The sequence below is a fragment of the Kogia breviceps genome, chromosome 13, assembly GCF_026419965.1.
Source record: "Kogia breviceps isolate mKogBre1 chromosome 13, mKogBre1 haplotype 1, whole genome shotgun sequence".
Lineage (NCBI taxonomy): Eukaryota > Metazoa > Chordata > Mammalia > Artiodactyla > Physeteridae > Kogia > Kogia breviceps.
Window position 1 is genome coordinate 71318006 of NC_081322.1, and position 26885 is coordinate 71344890.

Sequence of the window (26885 nt, forward strand, 5' to 3'; positions counted from 1 at the left end):
CGCAAAAAGAAAAAAAAAGAAAAGAAATAAAGCTTTACAAATGAACTTGAAAATTTCTTTGTATTAATCTAGAATTAATTACCCTGATCTTGTGTTTTTGATTGCTGAAAGTTTGTATATCCATAAACAATAGATGTTTTTGTTATGCATGTTTAAAAGCGTCATATAAATGACACTGTATGTATTGTTATGAAAGTTGTTTGTTTCCTTGTCAGTATCCCTGTTGATATATGTAGCTTTAGCTATGGGTTTTATCTAGCTTTTAGAAGCACAGGATCCGGACACACAGGCTCAGCGGCCATGGTTCACGAGCCCAGCCGTTCCGGGGGTCATGTGGGATCTTCCCAGACCGGGGCACGAACCCTTGTCCCCTGCATTGGCAGGCAGACTCTCAACCACTGCGCCACCAGGGAAGCCCATTTTATTATTGGGATGTTTGTCTTTGTCTTACTAATTTTTAAGGAGATCTTTAAACATTCAGGATACTTCACTTGCCAGTTATTTGAAATGAAAATATTTTTTTTCCAGTCTGGGGCTCATCTTTTACCCTTTCTTTATGGAAAGAGAGGGTATCTCTTGTTACACTGAAGTTACGTTTAAAGTAGTCAGATGTATCAGCCTTCCTTTATGGTTTGTGCTTTTTGCATTTGGTTTAAAAAAATGAAAATAAAATTCTCTTCTACTCTGGGACCATAAAAAATCGTTTCCTTCATTTTCTTTAAAAAGTTTTAGAATTTTGCTTTTTCATGTTTAGAAACTTAATCCACCTGGAAGTTTTTGTTTTGTTTTGCTTTAGGGATCTATATATGGCTAACTAGTTCCCAGTGATAACCAATCACTCATTAAATAGTACATCCCCTGCTCATCTTCAATGCTTCTGTTGTATATGTGTAGGTCTATTTCTGGGCATTCTATTCTATTAGGCTCTTTGTACCCATACCAGTAACACAAGATCTTAATTATTGTAGCCTTACAGTAAGTCTTGATATCTGACAGGGTAAAAGCCTGTACCTTTTTTCATAAATGTCTTAACTATTCTTGATCCTGTGCTCTTCCACATGAATTTAGAAATGTCAGTAAAATCCTCATGGAAATTGTGATTGAGTAATCAAATAAAACCATGAAAATTAGTATTATTTCTATATCATTAAGAATGATTCTAAGGATATGAGAGGAAAAACCTCAAATTCAAAGACCTTTGGAGCTAGATGGGAAATACATTTACATGTATTAATTAAGAGCCAAGGTATATTAGTTGCCTAGGGCTGCCAAAACAAAGTACCAAAAACTGGGTGTCTTAAATAATAGAAAATTATTTCCTCACAGTTCTGGGGGCTACAAGTCCAAGATCAAGGTGTTGGCAGGCTTGGTTTCATTCTGAGGCCTCTCTCCTTGTCTTGCAGATGGCCATCTTCTCTTTGTGTCTTCACAAGGTTTTCCCTCTCTGTGTGTCTGTGTTCTAATCTCCTCTTCATAGAAAGACACAAGTCATATTGGATTAGAGTCCACCCATATGACCTCATTTCACATTAAGGTCCTATCTCCAAATGCAGTCACATTCTGAGTTAGTAGGGGTTAGCAGTTAAATGTTTGTTGGGGCCTTTAACCCCACCATTTGGTGGGGCTGGGGCACAATTCATCACTGTTTTATACAGTGATGTGGAATATATAACTTTAAAAAACATATTTGTAAATTGAATTAATTAGATTTGTGAAAATAATTTAAGTACATGAAAAGGTTTGATTTGTTAAGTCAGACAGTTGCAATCCTTGAAAGGAAAATTGAAGTATTACATTAAAAGGTATGGTATAAAATGTTTAAGAGTAAAAATTTGGAGTGAAACTAAATTTTATCCAAAAGCCTCTTAAAAGTGATTGTGAAAATTTACTAAGCTAATAAATAGTTTAGGATTTTTTTGCTGAGCTTAAATGCTTAAGGAAAGAGGCAGTTTTTCAATTTATAACTTTAATAAATTGAACATTAACTTTTAAAATCTAAATAAATCTCTGAATAGTATGTTGTACTCTTAGTCCCCCAAATGACTCTCAAAGTCATCAAAAAAACCTTCCATGTATGAAGATCAGCTTACAGATAACACTGAAACCCTGCTTCACATTTAATTGTAGTTACATTGAATTTATAGATTTATTTGGGGAGAATTCATCTTAACTATATTGAATTTTCTCATCTATGCACATAGTAAATATTTCCATTTATGTAAGTCTACTTTTTTGACTTTAAATAAAGCTTATATAATTTTCTCCATATGGATCTTTCACATCTTCTATTAGATTTATTCCTGGGTATCTGCTATATATATTTAAAGATGTTCTTTATGACTCTTAAATTGTCACCTAGTAAAGAATATCACATTTTCTTACACTTCTTGTCAATAAAGACTTTTGGTTTGGAACCAGTGGCCTTGTTGGCAAGACATGCCAGGAGAGCTGTTACTATTTCTAGTCCCAAGATACTACCTCAAGTGGATCCTGCCTGTTAGCTTGCTTCAATGTAACTATCAAATGCCATCGTACAATTTGGCATTCATTTGAGTAAGGAAAATAAGCAAGACAAGATGCCAGTGGAAAGGATATAGAATAAAAAAATGTATAAGGAAAAGAAAAAAATATATGTTTTTAGATAGAAAATTTACATTTGTCTAGTCTATTTTTTAAGTCTGCAAATGTGAGGTAACATTTTTCTCTTTTCATCTTTTCTTGGTCTATCTTTAAAGCTGCGGGCTTTAAAATTTTTTTAAAGTCACTTAATATTTTGAATGGTCAAGGCATCATTCAAAACCAAAAATGTATACAAAGGAATGCAGTTCCCAACATGTGCTCACTTCCCACGCCCATCCTCAGTAAGTAACCTTTGCCATGCATATCTTATTTATCCTTCCAGAGATTAAAAAAATGAAAACACAAATATATATGATATATTTATTTAAGTATATATAGATATGTATGATATTTTACCCCTTTTAAAATTTAGATGGTAGCAAAATGCTCACCATAGTTCTCTTCTTTGACTTTTTTGTTTGCTTTTTGTTTTGTTTTCTTTGACATATCATGGTGATCATCTCATATGAGTACATAAAAATCTTCCTTATTTTTTTGTTTTTTTTTGTCTTGTTTTAAAGCTGCATACTATTCCACTGTATGGGTGTATTATACTCTAAATAACTACCCTCTTATTGATTGTCAAAGATCTTGTGTATCCGGAAATTATATTTAAATTTTATTACTATTGCAGAAAAATACAAAGTTCAAATTGAAATGAACTAAAATCACATCTCATTTGGTGAAAAATTATTTTAGATACCCTTTTTCTGTAAGCAAGTTTTAAAGTCATAAAAGGATTTTCTATACGTACAGGTGTTGATATCATGTTTCACACTAGGGGTCGCCAAAACAGTATTTAAGGCCAACAAACAGACCAGTGATAGAGAACATTTTATAATCAGGCACCTTGAACTTCTCAACCATGGCAGGCAGGAAAGTTACATTGTGACTGAAATGCTGAAGACAAAACTTTGGTTTGCTGTGTTTTCAAAGGCAACTATACTGATAATTTAGAAGAAAAGCAAGCAGTCTTTCCCTTATCATCATACATATTTTACTTTGGGGTTTTATGTTTAGCTGGATTAAGTGATGATGTGGAATTTAGGTGATATGGAATCTAGGGAATTTTTAAAAAGAAGTTTGCTGGACATGATCCTATTTTGCTGTGGTCAAAAATGTCTTTAGCTTCAGCTTTTCTTTTCCCAGCTACCATGGGTTTCATATATCTGAGCAGACCTAGAAATCTCAATTTTTGGAGGGTTTTATCTCTAATTGGGCATATGCTTCAAAAGGATAAAGAGTCCTGTACTTTTAAAATTCTCCTAGAGCAGATATGATTTCCATGGGCATGTATTCAATAACTTTTCTCTTGAGATTTTATAGGCTGGTCCTTCTCTGTTTAGTGATAACATTCAATAACAAGCAGGTGTAATTTCTGAACAAAAATTTCTTACAGGAGAAATTTCACAAAGGAACTTTGAAGTATTATGTACATGTTCCATTTGTTGCAGTAATATGAAATCTTGCAGCACTAAGATTAATGACTGACATATCATAGGTACTGAATTAATATTCAGTGAAAAAAATGAATGAATGATGAATGTTCACGACAGCATCTTAAATGACAACAAAAGATTGGAAACAATTTTGGTGACAACAGTAAAGGAATAATTACATAAATCATGCTGTAAACTGGGTACATATGGCATATCTCATTTGAACATAAGTTCCTTTGAAATATGTAACTGTTTTCTCCATTATATTAGCATAGTGATTTACCCATTGTCGGCACTCAATAAATACTCATTGAATTAGATTAACACACTGGATTAAGCATGGCTACGCCCCCAAATCTCAAAGCATCCCCCAGGAGTTGGGACTATCCATCTCAAAGTCTTGACCATCCTTTACTCGAAGCCTAAAAGATGTGGATTTGGGGGGAACAATTTTTTCTATGGAGTTAATGTCAGTAAAAAAGACCCACGACAAGGCTTTACAAAATTATGAATATATTAAATTTTAACTGTTTTAGAGTTGCTTCAATCAGTTATCTATATAGATTGCAAGGAATGGTTTTTCATAGCTGAGTCAGTTCAGCTGAGGTCCTTGAACATCAGTAATCACAAATTAACATACGGAATCTGAGAAAAAGAAGTGAAATGGATTGGGGAGGAGGGATAGATTGGGAATTGGGGATTGACCTGTATACACTGCTCTATTAATATAGATAACCAACAAGGACCTACTATTTAAAAAAAGTGAATTGGATAGGAATGACCTTCTATGCAACATTTCAGGTATCCAATTAAACATGTGATTCATTATGGTCTACATAGAGTAAAAGTCACAGCTTAACCTGGAGGATAGGAGCTGAGTTTATACCTTTCTTCTGATTTGAATTGAGAAAGTATAAGATTTGTCTAGTTCCTAAGGGAGCTTTAATGCCTGGCAGTTTTGATTCAACACAGGGAAGTTGTTTCATCTTGAATTTTTAGAACAAGTATGTGCATAGAAGAGAGAAGCCTTTGGGCTTATCAAAGTATGGTTTCTTTCACTTTTCACAAGTTCCACTTATTTTCATAAAACAGAAACATATTTGAAAATCTGTATTTTTGTGATTTTATTCATTTGTATTATTTCTCCTTCATTTGTCACCTATGAGTGTTTAACTTAGCATTCCCCAAAGGATCTGTGTTAATATGCTGTGTACAGTGGCCCAAAAAGAAAATGACACAGAAGCAAGCCTAATATATATATATATTTTGTGTGTGTGGTACGCGGGCCTCTCACTGTTGTGGCCTCTCCCGTTGTGGAGCGCAGGCTCCGTACACGCAGGCTCAGCGGCCATGGCTCACGGGCCCAGCCGCTCCGCGGCACGTGGGATCCTCCCGGACCGGGGCACGAACCCATATCCCCTGCATTGGCAGGCAGGCCCTCAACCACTGCGCCACCAGGGAAGCCCTAGCCTAATATTTTTAATGCTGTTAATTTATTTATGGTAGCTTAAAGCCAAAAAGGAATTTGGGGGGTGGAACAGACTGGCACACACAGTCATGGCAAAGTACCAATGGTGCCCTTTTCCCACCTGTTCCTTTCACATTTTCTTCAGCTTATGTAAACCACTCTGCAAATGCAGTTTCAAGTCTCCCCACTTCCAACTAGATATCTGCCTCTAACCCTCTCTTATAAAGGAATTCTTGCATTACAGCTACTGAGGACTGCTCTAATAATAAAGTTTTAGTGAGTTAACAGTTTCAGTTGTCTGAGGAACTGATTTGTTCTATAGAAATACAAAAATATGTCCAGTCACCATCTTATTCTATGGGGCCCTCGAGAGAGAGCAAAATGCTGTCGGTATAGGCTTTCGTCTCTGCTTTTGAGTCCCTTGATTTGTTAGGATAATCTTTATATTTGGCTTAATAGCTTTACTTTAAAGAGTCAGAAAAGCACCTGAAGTTTTGTCTTAGTTTAGGTGCAGTTCTGCCCCTAGATCAAGGCAAGAGTGGACCTGGTGTTGGGCCCCCCTCACTTTAGAAGGTCCTGCTATGGCTTCCCACTAGCTGCACCCTCCCATGAGCTGAAAAGTCCATGGGTCAAGGGTATGTATCCATCCCTCCTGATACTCCCTTAACCCCTGGCTCAAACACACACAGACCAAGCTTCGAAACACAAATTCCAAGAATCACAGGGCTTGTGCAGTCTTCTTCCCTGGCCTGTCCTCCCAAAGGCTCACTTGCTGCTGGTGTGCACACCCCTGGGCCTGCAGAGGGCTCAAGGAATGGCTATCGGCTGGGTTATTTACTTTATGAACGCAAAGAGGCAGGTTGAGAAATTTCACTTGAGGGGTTTGGGCTTGGAAGCCACTCTTACAGATGGTTTTTAGGACTCACGTGTCCACCTGTAGTTCAGAAAAGATTATCCTGAACCTAAATTCCCCCCAAGTCCTCTTCCCAATCTCAAATTTCTTACTGGTAAGTAATCTTCTGGTTATAAATTGCATACTCAGTAACAATGACTTGCTCCAGGTGGTAACCTCAGTTCTCCTGAAATAGAACCTCTCTGATCATTTTCAATGTTAAAACTGCTGCTTCATGTAGTAGATGAATGACTTTTTAACCAGAGGAAGATTTATAATTAAATGCAAAGGTGATAAATTAAATCATACCATTAGTATTAATACTTTCATGTTAGGTTTAGGAATAATCTGTTTATGTATGTTATTTAAAGTATTTGTAGCTTTTCCTGTGGTAGCCGCCGGGTTGAGGGGAGCATGGCCTTCTCCTCTCCCCGCCATGGCGTGTGCTCGTCCACTGATATCAGTGTACTCTGAAAAGGGGGAAATCATCTGGCAAAAATGTCACTTTGCCTGCTGTGTTCAAGGCTCCCATTCGACCAGATATTGTGAACTTTGTGCACACCAACTTGCGCAAAAACAACAGACAGCCCTATGCTGTCAGTGAATTAGCAGGTCATCAAACCAGTGCTGAGTCTTGGGGAACTGGCAGAGCTGTGGCTCGAATTCCCAGGGTTCGAGGTGGCGGCACTCACCGTTCTGGCCAGGATGCTTTTGGAAATATGTGTCATGGGGGCCGCATGTTTGCACCAACCAAGACCTGGCGATGTTGGCACCACAGAGTGAATACAACACAGAAGCAATATGCCATCTGCTCTGCGTTGGCTGCCTCGGCTTCACCAGCGCTGGTCATGTCTAAAGGTCATAGTATAGAGGAAGTTCCTGAACTTCCTTTGGTGGTTGAAGATAAAGTTGAAGGCTACCAGAAGACCAGGGAAGCTGTTTTGCTTTTGAAGAAACTTAAGGCCTGGAATGATATCCAAAAGGTCTACGCCTCGCAGTGAATGAGAGCTGGCAAAAGCAAAATGAGAAACTGTCACCGTATCCGGCGCAGGGGACACTGCGTCATCTATAATGAGGACAACGGTATCATCGAGGCCTTCAGAAACATTCCTGGAATTACTCTGTTTAATATAAGCAAACTGAACATTTTGAAACTTGCTCCTGGTGGGCATGTGGGACGTTTCTGCATTTGGACTGAAAGTGCTTTCCGCAAGTTAGATGAGCTGTATGGCACTAGGCGTAAAGCTGCTCCCCTCAAGAGTAACTACAACCTCCCCATGCACAAGATGCTCAGTATAGACCTTAGCAGAATCTTGAAAAACCCAGAGATCCAAAGAGCCCTCCGAGCACCACGCAAGAAGATTCATCGCAGAGTCCTGAAGAAGAATCCACTGAAAAACCTGAGAATCATGTTGAAGCTAAACCCATATGCAAAGACCACGCACCGTAACACCATTCTCTGCCAGGCCAAGAATCACAAAATCCGGATGGATAGGGCAGCAGCAGCACCAGAAGCCAAATCAGATGAGAAGGGGGTTCCAAGCAAGACGCCTGTGATGGGGAAGAAAGGAAAGGAGGCTGTTTGCGTTAAGAAGCTGAAGAAGCCAAAGAAGGCTTTGGTGGGAAAAAAGTCTTCAGTGACCAAGAAACCAGCAGCTGAAAAGAAGCCTACAGAAAAGAAACCCACCACAGAGGAAAAGAAGGCTGCTGCATAAACTTAAATTTGTTTATTCAGTAAAGGTCAAATCATTTTGGACAGCTAATTTTGAATAAAGACCTGATCAAAGAGGCAGTGAGAAACATGAAAAAAATAATAATAATTAAAAAATAAAGTATCTGTAATACTTAAGAGACGTTTGCCTTTTAGACTATCTGATAGATAAATACAGTTCTATTTATTTAAAACATGTAATTGATTTATAATTTCAAATTAAAAGAAGAATGTGAGCAAGTTTATAAGTGGTATTCTAATATTTAAGAGAAATGGATTTACCAAATTTATAAGTTAAATTAGATTTTCAGAGTCTTTGAAATGCTTTGGAAGGTTTTTCTTACAAGGAGCATGTGTTTGCTTAGTCAGACATTCAAAATGCTTCAAAGTAATTTGAACATATTAAATCTATTAATGTAGTTTAAAATATTTAAGGGAGGTTGCTGGATACAAAATCAATATAAAGGAGTAATAATATTTCTATATTCTAGCAGCAAAAAAATAAATAAATGAAATGGCCCCCATAAAAAAAGATACTTGATAAATGACATAGGTGTACTGCAGGGAAGTGAGAGAAAAGACAGTCTTTCCAATAAGTGAAGCTCAGACCGTTGTGTACCGTGAGGGAAAAAAATGCAACTGGACTCAATTCACACCATACATAAAAGTCAACCCCAGGTAGATATGAGATCTAATATGAGACAAATTATAAAGTTATTCAAAGATTAATATATCATCACAACCTTGAGGTAGAGAGGGTTTCTTAAATGAGACACAAATACACTAACCGTAATGTAAAGATTAGGAGGATTGCGGGAGGCTCTGAGCTGAAGGCAACAGGTCCAGAGAAGGTTGCCAGCCAGCTCCAGGTCATGACGCCTCTGGGAGGAGGATCAAGTAGTCTTTTTGTAAGTTCAGAGGAAGCTGTTCCTCCAAGTGGGCTCAATAGGATGGCACCTAAAGTTTTGGATCAACGAAAGAACCTCAGAACACACTTAAAAGGACTACCCCCCGCCCAACAGGGGGAGAGGAAGTGGTATCTTGGACGAGTGGATGGCATCTGAACCCACCTGGTGGGAAGACCAGTGATGTTTTCGGGTCCCCAATTTCGGGTCCCCACTTCACCCTGGCACACCTAAAAACACCCAAGGGTCACGTTTTCCTATGTGAAGGAGGAGACCCCAAATCAGACCTTAAACTGCAACGACCGTCCCCCCCAGAGAAGAGCCAAACCAGAAAGGTGGCAGGAGGGTGGCAGATCAGGCCAAGGATCCTGAGCCCACAGCCCAGACTCACAGCCAGGAGCCCTCACAACAAAGCCCTCACCCCACTGGGAGGCAAATCCAGCAACTCCTTCCATTAAGAGAAGCAACTTGCTTCCCCGTAGCCAAGCAAGAAACTCGAGGGATAGGCTGTCAAATATGAATGTGTCTCTTAGCCCAAAGGAGTGGGGTGGGAAGAGAGCTTGTGTATTTGAAGTCTCCTGAGCTGCACAGAGGGCTCTGCCTTCCAGACTGCCGGCGTGACTCCCTAGTGATGCTCATTTGTAATTCCCTATGAGGGGAACTGTAAGAAGGGCTGGGGAGGGGGGTGTAGGGTGCAAGGCCACAGTGAGGCTTGATGAACTGGGTGTTGCACCAGCGATCTGTCAGCTAACTGGGTATCTAGAAATGACTAAAATAGTAGCAGAGTTTAAAGCCATTGAAAAAAAACAAAAACAATCTGTCCATTGCTGTGGGATAGAGAAGGAAGGCACAAGTAGTAACACTAAAGGTTGTGAGGAGTCTCTGGATACTGCATTTAGTTCAGGGATTCTGTCTCCACTCCTGAGACTACCGCTGCTAAACCCCAATGCATCCTTTTTATTTTATCCCTGGCTATTGTTCTGCGGTCTTTCCTTGGAACATATTGATTGCTTTTCTTTGGTAGCTGTCAACAAAAACCAAAAAGTTGCTCTTGGTCTTATGGTTTATGGAAAGATTTTGTACCCTGATCTTCTGAGGTGCCCTATTTCTGCCACGGAAAACCTTCACCAGGTCTTACATAGGAATGTAAGAATCCACTTTCGTTCACAAGGGACTGATTTTGATCTCTTTACAGGCTGTTTTGCTTGCGAATTGTTCCTTTGATTCTCTCACCAGCCTTAAGTCTTGGCCTTTATTCTTTCCCAATGACATGGACATTTCCCTTCCAAAGCTACCGCTCTTCCTCTCTCTGGGCCCACTGACTTCTGCAAGATCTTAAATCTATCCAGATGTATTCAGGCAATGGGGTTATTTAAAACCTTCATAGGTCTTTCTTCCTGTTAATGGTGGGAAGAAGATGCTCAAGAACCTTGGGCTCTGAGATTTGAATTCTTTAATAATATCTAAAAAGCAATTTGTGCTTCACATAAATGACTACTGACTCTGGTCTGTTTCTGATACTTTTCCAGAAAAAAGTCAGTTAGTCAGGTACACCAAAGCGGAAGAAAATTTCACTTAGACCACTTTATAACGTTTTGCAAAACCTCTGGACCATATTTACAAACAATTTCCAGAAGAGACTTGGAGACCTTAGGCCAGGAAGTCAAGCAGTTGGGCAGCAAAGTTTCAGCCTGCCAAATCCATGATATTTGCCCAAAGGTAATGGCAAGAGTCATGTTGCTTTAATCTGGCAGGTGAAAAGTTTCTCCCAGTCAGTGCCTAAAGGGCTATAGTCTCAATTCCCACCCTTCACTCCTGTTGGACCAACTGTTAACAAAGGAGAGAGGGTGGTGGAGCTATTGGTATGAGTGCCTACAAAGCTGATGCCAGGTGCTAGAAATATCTTCATCATTATAAAAATTTAGAAAAGCAGTAACTGTGTTTAGTCATATTCCCATCAGTCTAGCTGCTTAAGTGCCTGCAGAGCTACCCGCCAAACTCCACTTCTTATACTTGGCACGTTGCAGGGATTTGCACGCGGCTTTGTCAACCAGATAGTTTTTCCCTCTTTCAATTGCCCCCCTGACTTTGGAGCCGAGAAACTCATTCCACGTGACTCGATTGAGTACTTCCTGTCTCCATCCTTTAAATGGTTTGTGGTTCAAAAGTCATTATAAGAAAGTTGTTTGGAATTCAGAGCATTTTTTTCTCCCATTAAAAAAATGTCATAGGGGCTTCCCTGGTGGCGCAGTGGTTGAGAGTCTGCCTGCCGATGCAGGGGACGCGGGTTCGTGCCCCGGTCCAGGAAGATCCCACATGCCGCAGAGCGGCCGGGCCCGTGAGCCATGGCCGCTGAGCCTGCGCGTCCGGGGCCTGTGCTCCGCATCGGGAGAGGCCACAGCGGTGAGGGGCCCTCGTACCGCAAAAAAAAAAAAAAAAAAAGTCATAAATGGCGATTAACTTTTTAAGTCCAAACATACTAACTTGTTTAACTTAGAGTGTAATGTTCTAGTTGTAGAAATGAGCTACCATTTATAACTGTGGTTTTGCTTTTGTTTTTAATACAGAAGAAAATTGTTTGTGATTTCCAAATTGGACTGCCAAGAAGAACCTGAAGTTGCAGCTCTGGCCCTTGTGGTCCACCCCTCTCAAGCCACTCACTGCTGTCGGCCAAATGAGAGGAAAATCTCTTAGCTCTACCCAAAGGCAGGGATTTCTGGAGTGGAGATGGGGGAAACAGGAGGTGGGAATACAGGCCTGGGGGAAAGAATAAAACATGAACTATAGCAAAAGCCTCTGGGCAGCAGTGACAGAACTCTCTGCCTTACTTTCTTCTCATCTTTCCCCCCTTCTTTTCCTCCGTGAAGCCGTCAGCATGGGTTTACAACGCCTGGGTAGTCCGGTCACTGGGAGAAGCAGAAGAGGTGTTTCTATACATGTGAGCCTGATGGGGGTGGTCATTTGTATTTGGAAGAAATTCTATGCATTGGGGACTGCCTGTATTTGGAAGATTCAAGAATTCTTAGTATTCTTTTCTCAACTTCTAGGCTGCATCGAGAAATTATTAGTCTCTATTAAGCCTTAAAACTTTCTAAAAGTGCATTTGGTGCCAAACTTTAGTAGAGTTGTATCAAAAACAAAACATCAAACCTGTACTGACATTGCAATATAATTTTATTTATTTATTTATTTAATTTATTTTTGGCTGCGTTGGGTCTTCGTTGCTGCTCGTGGGCTTTCTCTAGTTGCGGCCAGCGGGGGCTACTCTTCATTGCGGTGCGCGGGCTTCTCATTGCAGTGGCTTCTCTTGTTGCAGAGCACGGGCTCTAGGTGCACGGGCTTCAGGGATTGTGGCACACAGGCTCAGTAGTTGTGGCGCATGGTTTGTTGCTCCGCGGCATGTGGGATCTTCCCGGGCTAGGGCTCAAACCCGTGTCCCCTTCATTGGCAGGTGGATTCTTAATCACTGCACCACCAGGGAAGCCCGCAATGTAATGTAATTTTTTTTTTTTAAGAAGATGTTGGGGGTAGGAGTTTATTAATTAATTTATTTATTTTTGCTGGGTTGGGTCTTCGTTTCTGTGCGAGGGCTTTCTCTAATTGTGGCAAGCGGGGGCCACTCTTCATCGCGGTGCGCGGGCCTCTCACTATTGCAGCCTCTCTTATTGCAGAGCACAGGCTCCAGATGCGCAGGCTCAGTAGCTGTGGCTCACGGGCCTAGTTGCTCCGCGGCATGTGGAATCCTCCCAGACCAGGGCTCAAACCCGTGTCCCCTGCATTAGCAGGCAGATTCTCAACCACTGCGCCACCAGGGAAGCCCCCGCAATGTAATTTTGATAGGAACATTTTGTTATTTTCATAAGGCAGGATTGGGTAGCGCAGTTAAATTAAATGTAGCAATCATGTATTTTTTTTAAAAAAGCAAAGATTAGTACATTAATTACATTAAAAGAAAGCACTTCTGCTTAACAAAAAATACCATTAAAAAATAAAAATACAAGCCATAGACTGGGAGAAGATATTTGCAGCCTATGTAACCAATCAATAACAACAATAAAAAATTGTTTACAAATATGTAAAAAACTTTTACAATTTGATTTTTTTTAAAGGTAGAAAATCCAATAGAAAAATAAATGATTGGATTATACAGTACACAGTAGAGGAAATCCAAACGGATAATAAACATTAAAAAGTGTTTTTAGGGCTTCCCTGGTGGCGCAGTGGTTGGGAGTCCGCCTGCCGATGCAGGGGACACGGGTTCGTGCCCTGGTCCGGGAGGATCCCGCATGCCGCGGAGCGGCTGGGCCCGTGGGCCATGGCCGCTGGGCCTGCGCGTCCGGAGCCTGTGCTCCGCAACGGGAGAGGCCACGGCAGTGAGAGGCCCGCATACCGCAAAAAAAAAAAAAAAAAAAAAAGTGTTTTTAAAATAATTAGTAAACAGAGATATGTTAATTAGAACAATGAGATACCACTATATGCCCACCATTATTAGCAAACTATCAAAAGTTTTATAATACCACATATTGGTGAGGAATTCTAATTTTTGGTGGGAATGTACTGTAAATTGTACAGCCACTTTGGAAAACAGTTTGGTATTATCTAAATTGAGGATATCCATACCCTATGTCCAAGCAGTTCCACTACTGGATGTATAGAAGTGGTTTTCAAAGTAGGGTCCCTGGATCAAGCAGCATCAGCATCACCTGGGAACGTGTTAGCAATGCAAATTCTTGGGCCCTACATCAGATCTACTGAATCAAAAACTTGGGAGATGGGGCCCAGAAATCTGTTTTAACATGTCCTCTAGGTGATTCTGATGAAAACTAAATTTGAGAACCACTGACTTAGAGATTATTCTGTACATGTATATAGAACAACACATAAACAGAAAGTTCATAGCAGATTCCCGAATGGAAACAACCCAAATGTCCATTACTAGTAGAATGGTAAATTCACTTTTAACTTCGGACTAACTGAAGCATCTTTATATACTGAGGATTGAGAAAAAGTCAAGGGAAAAGATGAAGTTAAAAGAAAAGAGAATAATTTGATGGAATAAGTTGAAGATCAGATAAAATCTAAATGGGAGGGTGTTATCTGAGGAGAAAAGAGGTGCTCCTTTGTTGAAGACTAGAGAAGGAATGCAGAAATTTCATTGAGGGGGTAAAGTAGGAGGATTTGAAGTTTATTCATACATGAGAGCCTTTATTTTCTTTTTTATTAAAAATCAAGGTCATATGCAGAGAAAAAAGACAATTCACCTGGTTTAGTTCGGCCAGAATGATGAATTAAATGGAGGATATAATGAGACCCATCACCCCAGCATCCTTTGAATTCTTGAGGGTGACACTAAACTCTGCCACTCCACTCCTGAGATGTAATATTGTTTTTGATTTACAGTCTTGGCTGAGAGGTGAGGGTGGAGTTTCAGGGACTTCTACTTGCCTTTCCTAGTGCAATAACTCTTATTCTACAAGTCAAGGAACTAATATGAAGGTTTTGTAAAATCCTAATGTCTTCTCCAATTATACTTTCAAACACTGGGGAAATGATCTCTGTGTACATCTGTGGATGAGTGGACATGTATACCTGGCTAGGTCTCTATTAATACCTTGACCCTCACATACTCCTACTCTAACAAGGGTGTCAGAAGGTGCTTTGGGTCTCTGGATATTAACATCAACTCAGACTCTGTATCTAATAGTCCTTAAAAGAGCCATGTATTCCCCTGTCTCTAGTGCATGGCTACCCTAGTGCACAGCCATGAGACATTTTGGGGAAGAGCTGGGAGAATGAATACTGTATACACTTGCCACGGTGTTGCAGGGTCCTTCTTCATGTGGATCTAGCCTCTTTTTCAGACAATGGAGACGTTCTGTGGTGGGTTTGAAAATTGGCTCAGGCTTGAAAACTGGGCAAGGGATCATGACTTTCCATTGAGGCAGCTGATCATAGGCTTCTGCTTATCTATTCTTGGTCTCTTTTGATTACATATATTAAGCAATATCCTTGGTGGATGCACATCTATCTCACTTCTTAGAACACTTTCTTCTAGTAAATATCTCCAGCTTCCTAGAGATCAGCCCCGTATCCACTCCATTCCAAACTTGCTGCCCATTAAGAACATCATACCCATGTTGATTTTGGTGGTAAAGTGCTACCACATAGCTTCTGCTCTTCTGGGAATCCTATCATCTCCATGGCTATTAGGGATCCTAGTTCTGTCACAGAATCTTTCATCAATTCCAGCCTACAGAAGAGAGCCACCACTGAACTTCTTAATGACACCGATTCAGTGGGAACTCTGGAGCATTAATGGCACCTCAGAGTTGGTCCCTTCTTGAGACAAGGAGCTCAGTATTTAGTATCCCAGGGTTGGTCACTAGCTGTGGTCTGCACCAAGGGCAAGGCGGCTCCTATTCAATATGGGGCAATTCCCTGGAGAAGAAAGCACTTCTTCAAAATTTGGTAGCAGCCAACGCCTAGAGCAGCTGGGGGATGGATACAAGGATGCGATAAAAGTGATCTGGATGGGGCAGATCCTGAAACTTCTGTGCATTAGTTTCCTTTATCTATAAAATAGGGATATCAATACTTAGTTCACCGATTTATTTGGGAAAGAAAATGAAATTAAATGATAGGCAGCTTGAACTAAGTGGAATTTGGACAAGCCAGGATGTCTGGAGAAAAGGGTTGACTAAGTCTGCCAGTAGCCTGTTTGCATGTAGATTAAAGAGCACTGTGTGAGAAGATTCAAATTGTGATTGTTATTAAGATTCATTTGGTCATTGACTCCCTGACAGACATTTAGGGCTCTTCATTCATGTGTCAGCACTCTGCTAGGCTGTAGGTGTTCTGACTGGTTGAAATGTGTGGAAGCTGGGGAGGTGATGTATTGGAAGTCCTTTCCTCTCTGTCTTGGAGCTAAGAAGCACGGGGACATGAATCAGGCATGATAAGCCTGCCCAAGTCGGAGACCTGCAAAGACTGGGGGCAATAAGGAAAAACAAACGGGTATTTTACTAAAATCTCTAATATACTGGAAACAAGGAGCACAACTTAGGAACTCATCTAACAAAGTCTTGCATGTGAATGGGAGTGGGGATCAGGGCAGCTACTTCCCACTTCACAGCAGAACATCAACAGCTTTGTCATCTTAAGGGCTTCACTGCCTCCAGTGTGATGGTAGACGATTCTGCTGGGGAGACTTGTCAATAGATAGCGCTGTGACTCTGCAGGACTGTGGCAGCAGGTGACAGGTGTGGACATTCATGCGCACATGTGTGAACCCTCTGGGAACTCTCAGAAATTCTCCAGGCCCCCTCCTCAGCTTCAGGCTGATGAAGCCTGGGGAGGCTTGGTTACAGCTCTAGCCTGTCGAGAACATTCAGCTGGGTGTGCAAAGCTTTACTCCCATTATTCAACCCATGATTCCATTCACCCTCCCCAATTCAGTGTCGTAACCTTGAGCCCTTATGTCACCAAGGAGGCACCCTAAATACACATTCTAATTACTGTCAGTTTAAGGAACACTCTAGCTCCCAGACACACCCTCCCAAATTCTTTCATTTAATGATAAACTCTCTGTCAAAATTTGTTTTTTTAAAAATTAAATTCCAAAATGGCAACTATTTATTCAAAGTGAGTAGAGGAACCAAAAACCTAGAGTATCTAGTGTTCAAAACTAACCTTTGCAAAAAGATACTGGTTTCTTGTTTTTGTTATGCTTTGTTTGGTACCTAGATGGTTCCATGAGTCACTGGCTGAATGATTTGTCTTTTCTTTTGTTTCCCCCTGCCCTAGAAAGATAACTGACTTTCCTTGTATCAAAAAATGACTCAACATTGGATAGAATTGGAACTAAAAATATTAGCCTTATGGTTTATTTTCATTCCATCCATATACTTCCCTAAGCCTTCTTTTCTAGCTTAGGATTCTGCTGGAGTGATGTGTAATCCTGAGCTCTGACGAGTGACCCAGTCCTCCCTTAAAACCAAGGTTAATACAAGTGCACGACATAGTTTTAATCAGATCAGAAACAAGAACTATGGCCACAGAAAGAAGTCAGATGTGGGATAGACAGAGGGACAAATAACATACAATTACAAAAGGGTTAATATGAAATCCCATTTCTGAAGAAGAGGTGTCCTTATAAAGCCAATGTGGGGTTTATTTTCAAATAATTTATTAATCTTAAATTTGGAGTTTATTTCAACAAATATAGCCATATTTTTCCTGTCTTAACCTATTAAAGAGCCAACATGGCCAACATGGACAAATGATTAATATGAAATAGAATTTGTAGTCCTATTTTAACACACAGACAATTCAACGTTGAAACTATTTTCATTTCAACTCTCTGTCACAAAAAAATTAGTAGCAGTCAAAACTATAATTTTCTTCCTATTTCTGAATAGGCTTGAGAGATTAAAATAGAAAGTTAAGCAACATAAGTGACCTACTAAACGACCTAGCAAGTGTTTGACTGAGATAAGTTATAACACTTATGCTAAACATTGAAAAACTGTCACTTCCCTGTTAGAGCTGAAAATAGCTCTTACTAGTTGTTCTTCCTGATGCAAATCCATATTCAGCTTTGTATTATTAACACAAATCACTCAAAACAATTCCAAATGAGCACATATAGACTTAGAGAGAATTATGTAATAAGTAATACTAGATTGTTGATAAAGCATTTAATCCAATTTAAATGAGTGCCTCATCCAAAGTGAGCTGGCTTGAGATTTTTCTCCTTCTTTCTATAAATTTAGTGCTTATATACCAATCTCATTTAATGAATATGTATTATGCAGCTCTTAGGTAAAAATTCAGAGATTAGGTGTTCCCAGTACTACAAAGGTGAGTAACATGTAGTGGGTACTATGTAATTTACAATATAATTGTTGCTATGAATATGAACATTTTACAATTTATTATAAAGGAATGCAGGATAAAAACAGCAACTATTCAAAGAACTGGTAGGTTATTTTTAGTAGAAGTGGTGAAAAATGACTTTATAAAGAAATATCATTTGGGAGAGGTTTGGATGTCTGTGCAGCATTTCAAAAGCTGGTGCTGCGCTTTTAGGAGATCATTCTGGTGGAAGGTCTGTCATGGGAAAAACCATGGAGAATGGAAAGGTCATGGTATATTCAGAGAATGGCCAGTTGAAAGGGATAAAGTAGGGTAGGGAAGAAGACGGAGAACAAGTTGAAATGGTATTATGAAGGATTTTAATATTGTGTTCAGTAAAAGCGTTTGGACCTAATATGTAAGTAATAGGGACACATTGAAGATTATGGGACAAGATAATAATTTAATTAAATCTTTGTTTTATTTTAAAATTTTTATTGGAGTATAGTTGATTTACAATGTTGTGTTAGTTTCTGCTGTACAGCAAAGTAAATCAGTTATACATATATCCACTCTTTTTTAGATTCTTTTCCCATATAGGTCATTACAAAGTATTGAGTAGAGTTCCCTGTGCTATACAGTAGGTTTTTATTATTTATCTATTTTATATATAGTAGTGTGTATATGTCAATCCCAATCTCCCAATTTATCCCTCCCCCCACCCCTTTCCCCCTTGGTAACCATAAGTTTGTTTTCTCCATCTGTGACTATTTGTGTTTTGTAAATAAGTTCATTTGTACCCCTTTTTTAGATTCCACATATAAACAATATCATATATTTGCCTTTCTCTGTCTGACTTACTTCACTCAGTATGACAATCTCTGTGTCCATCCGTGTCACTGCAAATGGCATTATTTTGTTCTTTTTTATGGCTGAGTAATATTCCACTGTGTATATATATTACTACATCATTTTTATCCATTCCTCTGTCAATGAACATTTAGGTTGTTTCCGTGTCCTAGTTATTGTAAATAGTGCTGCAGTGAACACTGGGGTGCATGTATCTTTTCAAATTATAGTTTTCTCCGGATATACACCCAGGAGTGGGAATTGCTGGATCATATGGTAAACCTGTGCTTTAAATTTATGACTAATGACAGTGACCTAAAAGAATCTGAGAGTGGAAGCAGATAGACTAGTGAGGTGGTGTGATTATAATCTAGGTGGGAGATGAGGTCAAATTTTGGAGACCCTTGAAATGTTAGGCGCCTGAGTCAAGAACATCTTGTTTTCCCCAAGGTCCATTTCCCTCTTCTTCCTGTACTTATAAATCCCCCCATTTTTGTCAGACACATGTCCATTTGGAATAGAGATTAATCCTTGCCTCCCTTGCAGTTAGATGGGCCATGTGTCTAAGGTCTGGCAAATGGATGTTAAGTGGAAACAGCCTGTATAACTTCTGTGGAATGATATTAAAGGAAGAGGTTTCATATTCATCTCTTCTCCTTCCTGATGGTTAGAATATAGTGCTATGGACTGAATGTTTGTCCGTGCCCTCCCACCCCCAAATTTGTTTGTCAAATCTTAACTCCCAATGTGATAGTATTTGGAGGTGGGGCCTTTGCGAGGTGACTAGGTCATGAGGGTGGAGCCCCAGTGTATGGGATTAGTGAGCTTATAGAAGAGACACAAGAGCGATCTCTTAACCCTTCTGCTATGTAAAGACATAGAGAAAGGACAAACATCTATGAATTAGAAATCGGGCTTTCACCAGACACGAAATCTGCCAGCACCTTAATCTTGGACTTCCCAGCCTCCAGAGCCATGAGAAATAGATTTCTGTTGTTTATAAGCCACCCAGTCTATGGTACTTTTGTTATAGCAGCCTGAACAGAATAAGACATAGGAACATAATGACTAGAACTGGAGCAGTCATGCTCTTGGGCCATGAGGTAAGCTCAAACATGGAAGCCAAGCATGGTAGAGCGACAAGCTAGAAGGAACCCGAGTCCCTGACATCCTGGCTCTACATAAGAGAACTAGAATACTTATCTCTGGAACTTCATATGAGAGAAATAAACTTCTGTCTTGTTTTAGCCATTGTTATTGGGGCTTTCTGTCATTCATAGCTAAATACAGCACCCCATCCATGAGCTGTGAAGAGCCACAAAAAGTTTTAAGCAGAGGAATGAAATTATGAATAGAATCTACTGTAGAAAATAGCTCACCATATCTTGAAAGAACTGGAGAGGTGAAAAACTCTGGGCAGAGATACACCTTGGAAGGCTACGTCAGCAAATCTGGTTTGAGATGGACCTGGACAACAGTGGGTTAGCGGGAATGAAAGGCTAAATGTGATATGACCTGAACATACCCACAGCCCTCTCACAGCTCCCACATTTTTGCTCTTGCTATGCTTTTGGATTAGAAAGACTTCACCTTCAAGACCTAGTCCCATGACATTGTCTTCAACATTCTCAAGTAGAGTTTTGTTTTTCCATAAAAGTTTGCCCGCTTATTTATTTGTTCACGCTAATAGTGCTCTTTCAAACTCTTTCTTGTTGAACTCCTTAGCCTTGCAGACAAGGCTCTCCAGGAGCTAGCAATCATGGAGTGTTTACTATGTGCCAGGCAGTGTATTAAGCCCTTTATATGCATGATCTCAGTGAATCCTCAGTACATCTCTATGAGTAGAATAGCCTGTCTCTAAGAACACTCCAAGATTCCCAGCAAAGCAACCTCTCTCTCCTGGTTATCCTACATACACAAGGGGATGTGTTGTTTCTGCCCTGGAGCTTTTCAGGAGGCCTCCGGGGAGATGGCTGTCCCTAGAGATGGAAGCTCTCAGAAAAGAGAATGTCAGAGTGGTCAACACCTATTGTCTTCTGCTTTCTGTATTAGCTACAATTCCTCAACAACAACAAATAAACTCTATGCCCACTGATCCAGTGACTCAACAAACATATATTGAATACCTACTTTGGAATTTATATTCTACAGTTTATTTTGGTGAAGGAAATAAAAAACAACACAGTTTTTTTTTCTTGTTTTTTTTTGCGGTACGCGGGCCTCTCACTGTTGTGGCCTCTCCCATTGCGGAGCACAGGCTCCGGACGCGCAGGCTCAGTAGCCATGGCTCACGGGCCCAGCCGCTCTGCGGCATGTGGGATCTTCCCGGACCAGGGCACGAACCCACGTCCCCTGCATTGGCAGGCAGACTCTCAACCACTGCGCCACCAGGGAAGCCCACAACACAGTTTTATTTCATATTGTTTTACCATAGATTAGTCAGTTATTCTAATACCACTTGCTGAGGTATATATTTCCCTCTCTGATCTGAAATAGCACATTAAAAAAAATTCCTCGTAAAACAATTTCATATATGTGTGTGTTTATCTGGACTTTGTAAACTCAAATTTAGTATTTATTCTTGGGGATATTACCTTGTAATTGTGTTTTTCTTTTAGCTTTTTGTTTTGAAATAATTATGGACTCACAGGAAGTTGCACAGATAGCACAGAGTCCCACGTACCCTCCACGCCTTTGGTGACATCTTACATAACTGCACATCAACACCAGGAAATTGATGTTGGTAACTTACTGTTAACTATACTTATTTGATTTTTCACCATTTAAAAAAATTTCAGGCACTGTTGGTATGTGTGTGTCTGTAGTTCTATGCAATTTTATTCCATATATAGATTCATGTTACCACCACCACAATCAAGATACAGAGTGATTCCATGAACAAACTCTTCGTATTTGCACCCACCTCTCACCTTCCCCCACCCCACCATTCTCATCCCTGTCCCCTAGCAACCACTAATGTCTCCATCTCTATCATCTTATCGTTTTGAGAATGCCTTATAAATGGAATCACACTGTATGTAACTTTTTAGCAGTACCATTTTTCACTGAGCATAATGCCCTTGAGGTCTATACAGGTGGCTGCCTGTATCAACAGTTCATTTCTTTTTATTACCAAGTAGTATTACATTGTATGGATGTAAGTTTGTTCAACCATTCATTCGTTGAAGAACATTTGGGTGGTTTGTAGTATTTTGTTATATTATGAATAAAGCTGCTATGAACATCCACATATAGATTTTTGTATAAGTTTTCATTTCTCTGGGATAAAAGAGTGTGACTTCTCGATTATATGGTAAGTGCATATTTTGTTTTGTAAAAAATTGCCAAATGATTTTCCAGAGTACCTATAAACCATTTTACATTCCCACCAGCAATGTATGAGAAAGTCAGTTTCTCTGTATCCTTGCTAGCATTTAGCATTATCACTATTTTTTCCGTTTTTTGAAAAATTGTGATACAATTCACATACCATAAAAATCACCCTTTTAAAGCATACAATTCAGCGGGTTTTCACATATGCACCATCACCACTATCTAATGCCAGAACATTTTAATCATACCTGAAAGAACCCCTGCTCTCATTAGCAGTTATTCCCCACTCCCAACCCCTCCCCCCAGCCCCTGGCAACCACCAGTCTACTTTGTGTCTCTATAGACTTGCCTATTCTAGACACTTCATATTAATAGAATCAATATGTGGTCTTTTGTGGTAACACTATTTTTAATTTTAGTAGTTCTAATAGGTGTGTAGTGTTATCTAATTGTAGTTTTAATTTGTATTTCCTTAATGGCTAATGATGTTGAACATCTTTTCACATGCTTATTGGCCATCCTTATTTCTTTTTGGTGAAATATTTTTTTAATGCCTTTTGTTTTCTTTATAATTGGATTATTTACTATTGAGTTTTGAGAGTTTTTTAGATATTCTAGGTATAAGGCCTTTGTTAGATACTGTATATGGCTTGCAAATCCTCTCCAAGTTTGCAGTTTGTCTTTTCATCCTCTTTGCAAGGTCTTCCATAGCACAAAAGTTTTTCTTTTTAAAAAAAATTATTTATTTTATTTTTGGCTGTGTTGGGTCTTTGTTGCTGCACGCGGGCTTTCTCTAGTTGCGGCGAGCGGGGCTACTCTTCGTTGCGGTCTGTGGCTTCTTACTGTGGTGGCTTCTCTTGTTGCGGAGCACGGGCTCTAGGCACACGGGCTTCAGTAGTTGTGGCACGCGGGCTCAGTAGTTGTGGCTCGTGGGCTCTAGAGCACAGGCTCAGTAGTCGTCGTGCATGGGCTTAGTTGCTCTGCAGCATGTGGGATCTTCCCAGACCAGGGATCGAACCCTTGTACCCTGCTTTGGCCGGCAGATTCTCAACCACTGTGCCCAGGGAAGCCCCAAAAGTTTTAAATTCTGGAAATTTATTAATGTCCTCCTTAATGATCATACTTCTGGTGTTATGTCTAAGAATTTGCCCAGCTAGCCCTGCTCCAAAGAATACACAAAAACAAAAAGCATATAATCATCAACCTATTGAAAGTTAGTGATATAGAGGAAAACCTTAAAAGGAACTTAGAAAAAACGTACATTAAATATAGACTTTAAAGTGCTGAAAGAGAAGGTACAAAAGGAATTATTGATATTTTAATTTCATGAATATATATATATATGAATATGTGTGTATACATATACATACAGGGGGTCGACCTTACACAGTTGGATTGTTGGTTAAGCAGACTCTGCAAGGCTGATACTGGAGCCTGAAGTCCAGATAGGCAGACAGGAAAGGAATGTGGGCATAACGTGAGGGAGAGTAAGAGCAAGGACCCCAGAACATGCCCCAGAAGGGTTTTAAACACTTTGTTTAATGGAGAATATGTCTGGCTAGGCCCTAGCAAAAAACAAGTTCCTTCCAGGCAGGATTTAGATGAGAATCTATTAAGTTTACATAAGGGAAGATAGGTGAACAGAACCAGGAAGGAAACCTGAGGCATCCAGAACCGGCAGGAAGGCTTTCCTTCTCCGGAGCTGCAAGCAGGCCCCAGGCTCCACGGGAGCTACAGTGATCAGGGACCCTGTTACTGCCAGAACCTCAGTGTCACCTGGAAGGGAGTGAAGAAGAAATATTTTGTCTATTCTCATCCTGCCTTTGGAACTCCTGGGGATTAAAGAAGCAGATAAAATGGCTGAAAATGAACCTGGGAGGACACACACAGCATAGCTAGCACAGTGAACGATATCTAATTCAGCCAAACTTCCTAACATTTTACCAAAGAGCCTGAAATAGTTATAATGGTAAATAATATAGTATAGAGTTTACATTTTCTGTGAAACTTGTTCTTTTCCACTGGTGTTGAAACATATTCATCATCATCTTGACAAATGCCATTAATTTTCGTTTTCCCTCAAATGGAACATTGCCCTATAAATAATTTTCATAGGAAAGATGGACTCAACTCTCAATAAAAGTGATTTATGGAAATCTGCCATGTTCTCACTTGGCTACTCAAATTTTCTGCATGCAGTCAACTTTCTTAAGTGTTCTGAGCCACAGTAAATCACGGTCAGGCATTGAAATGAAATTCAACTACTACAAAGATGAAAGTATATAATGGGTTAATACGCCATTCAAGTAATAACATAAGAAAGCAAGCAGCTCAATAAAATCAAAGCACTCTAGGCACTTAGTTTGAAACGTGGTGGATTTAACTCATAAAGTCAATGCCGAAGAGTCAAGCATAAATCTCTGGCTCTTTCTTTGGAATATAATTGGCACTCACCCTTTCTTCCTTCCTCCCTTCCTCCTTTCTTCCCTCCTTCCCTCTCTTCCCTTCTGTCTCTATTTTCAAGCACTTTTATGTACACTGTCTTATTTAATCCTGAATAGAGGTATTATGCCATAATGTAGATGATAAAACTGAAGCCCAGGAACTTTGAATAACTTGCCCACTGTATCTAGCTAGGGAAGGTACAACCCAATATTGAAAGCAGATAATCTGCTTCCAAAGACTCCCTACTTTAATTAAAATACTTTGTAATATTTTAAAACAGCATTTACCTGCCTGCTGACTCTGTAACCTATATTTTCTGTGACCTGTCATCTTAAAAATCAGTCTTCTAGCTTCACTCTTATGATCACCCTGCTTTGCTAGAGGGCTGTGTTAATATAGCCTTACAGAAAAGCTTAAAAAATTTTTTTAACTTCTTTGTAAACTTATCAGCTCTACGGTGATTTTTTAAAAAAAATTCAAGTGTGAATAGTGACCTTTAAAAGCCACTCTAGGTCAAGAGATAATAACTTGGCTGTAGGAACAGAAGTCATCAAATGCACCTGAAACATACCTAACCAGCTTCTAAATCAACTCGAAAGAGGTGTCTTGCCAAATGTCTGTTTGTCTATTTAATCTTCAACAAGTAGTGGAGAATGCAGGGTAGAGGGTAGGGTTTCTGAGACACATATTTTCAGGAAAATCTACTCTCATTCGCCACTTTCTGTCCATTCACAATATAATACTAATAGTATTTATTGAGTACTTACTACTTGCTAAACATTCTTCTCAGATCTTTATATAGTAAACTCACTTAATCATCATATGGATCCTGTGAGGTAGGTGCCCTTATAATCTTGATTTTACAAATAAAGAAGCAAGCAGAGGGATGTGAGTAACTTGGTCCAGCTAGTACTGGCAGAGCCCAGGTGGTCTGACTCTTATACTCTGCATCTTACTGCCCTCCAGCCCAGGCCTTCATCAGGTCCCACTTAGATGTACTCCCATCCATCTGTGACCTCCTTCCAGAACAGGAGCCATCTGTTCTAGTAGAGTGCTCAGTACTATAAATGCTCAGCAAAATTTATTGAGTAATTGATGAATGACAGGAAGGAAGGCAGGCAGGCAGGAAAGAAGGCAGGAAGGAAGGAAGGAAGGTAGGAAGGAAGGAAGGAAAGAAGGGAGAAAGAATATACAAACGGGTTCAGAAAGGCCAGAAAAAGAAAAGATTCTTTTAGAGTAGGTGGGATAAGAAGAACAGGTTACATCAAAGAGTCTTGAATTTCAATAAGCAAAGATAAAGAAAAGGGAATTTTGGTGGACTGTTATACAAATAATTATATAAATAAATTGGAAATTACACAAAGAAATTGGAAAGCCTGAAGATGCATTCAGAGAACAGCAAGTTGCATAAATTGGCAGCGACTTAGTCTTGGGCTTCACGAGGGGAATGCAGGGGGAGGTATGATCAGGTAAGTTGAGGCTAGTTTGTCGAATGTTTTAAATGGCAGGCTGGAGGGATTGCTGCGTAAAGAATTGGAAGCCTCTGGAGGAGTCTGAAGGAAGAGGAGAGAGGACGACAGTCTCAAGACTGCACTAGGGGAGCTAAAATGGCATAAAATTTCAGAGACGGTGTGACTTTGCCTCAGACAGTCTGGTGGCATAACCAGACCAATCCCACTATAAATTAAACTGTCTCCTTGAGGCTCTTTGTCCCACACAGGTAATGTGAATTCAGATTTCAAATTTCTATGACTATCAACTTTATGCAAATTCTCAGGGGGGATTTTTTCCCTCCCAACATCTGTGTCACATTTAGACAGAGGTAAGACCCAGATTGAGACAAGGGGATGAAAATTGGTGTGACTAGAAGCAGATTGTAAAAGCAGTCTCTATCAACATTTTTTCCGCTCCATCTGATAAGCATCTTGATTTTTTACGGCAGCAGCAGCAATAAAATAGGTAATATCAAACAGAACTATCTTGAAACATTTATTTCTAATTCAAAATGGAGCTTTATACTGTGTTTGTTATAAATCTACATATTCTTCTCTTCCAGATGACTATAAATGCAAAGGCAGAGCTTGCTTTGACACTTTCAACAATGAATAGATTCACCCAGGCAGAAAATCAATAAGGAAAAATTGGATTTAGTCTGCATGTTAGACCCGATGGGCTTAACAGATATTTATAGAACATTCCATTCAACAGCAGAATAAACACTTTCTCCAGTACACATGGAACTTTCTCCAGGATAGATCATTTATTAGGCCACAAAACATCCCTTAATAAACTTAAGAAGATCGAGATCATATCAAGCATACTTTTTTACTACAATGGTATGAAACTAGAAATTGACTACAAGAAGAAAACT

The 26885-nt window shown here is 39.7% G+C and overlaps 1 protein-coding gene and 1 pseudogene across 2 annotated transcripts in view; both read left to right on the top strand.

The window, feature by feature from the left end:
* STX11 (syntaxin 11) overlaps positions 1–26885 on the top strand; it is a 71243-nt gene that overhangs the window by 2241 nt on the left and 42117 nt on the right. The gene's annotated exons all lie outside the window — the stretch shown is intronic.
* Positions 6818–8229, top strand: LOC131767877 (large ribosomal subunit protein uL4 pseudogene; annotated as a pseudogene).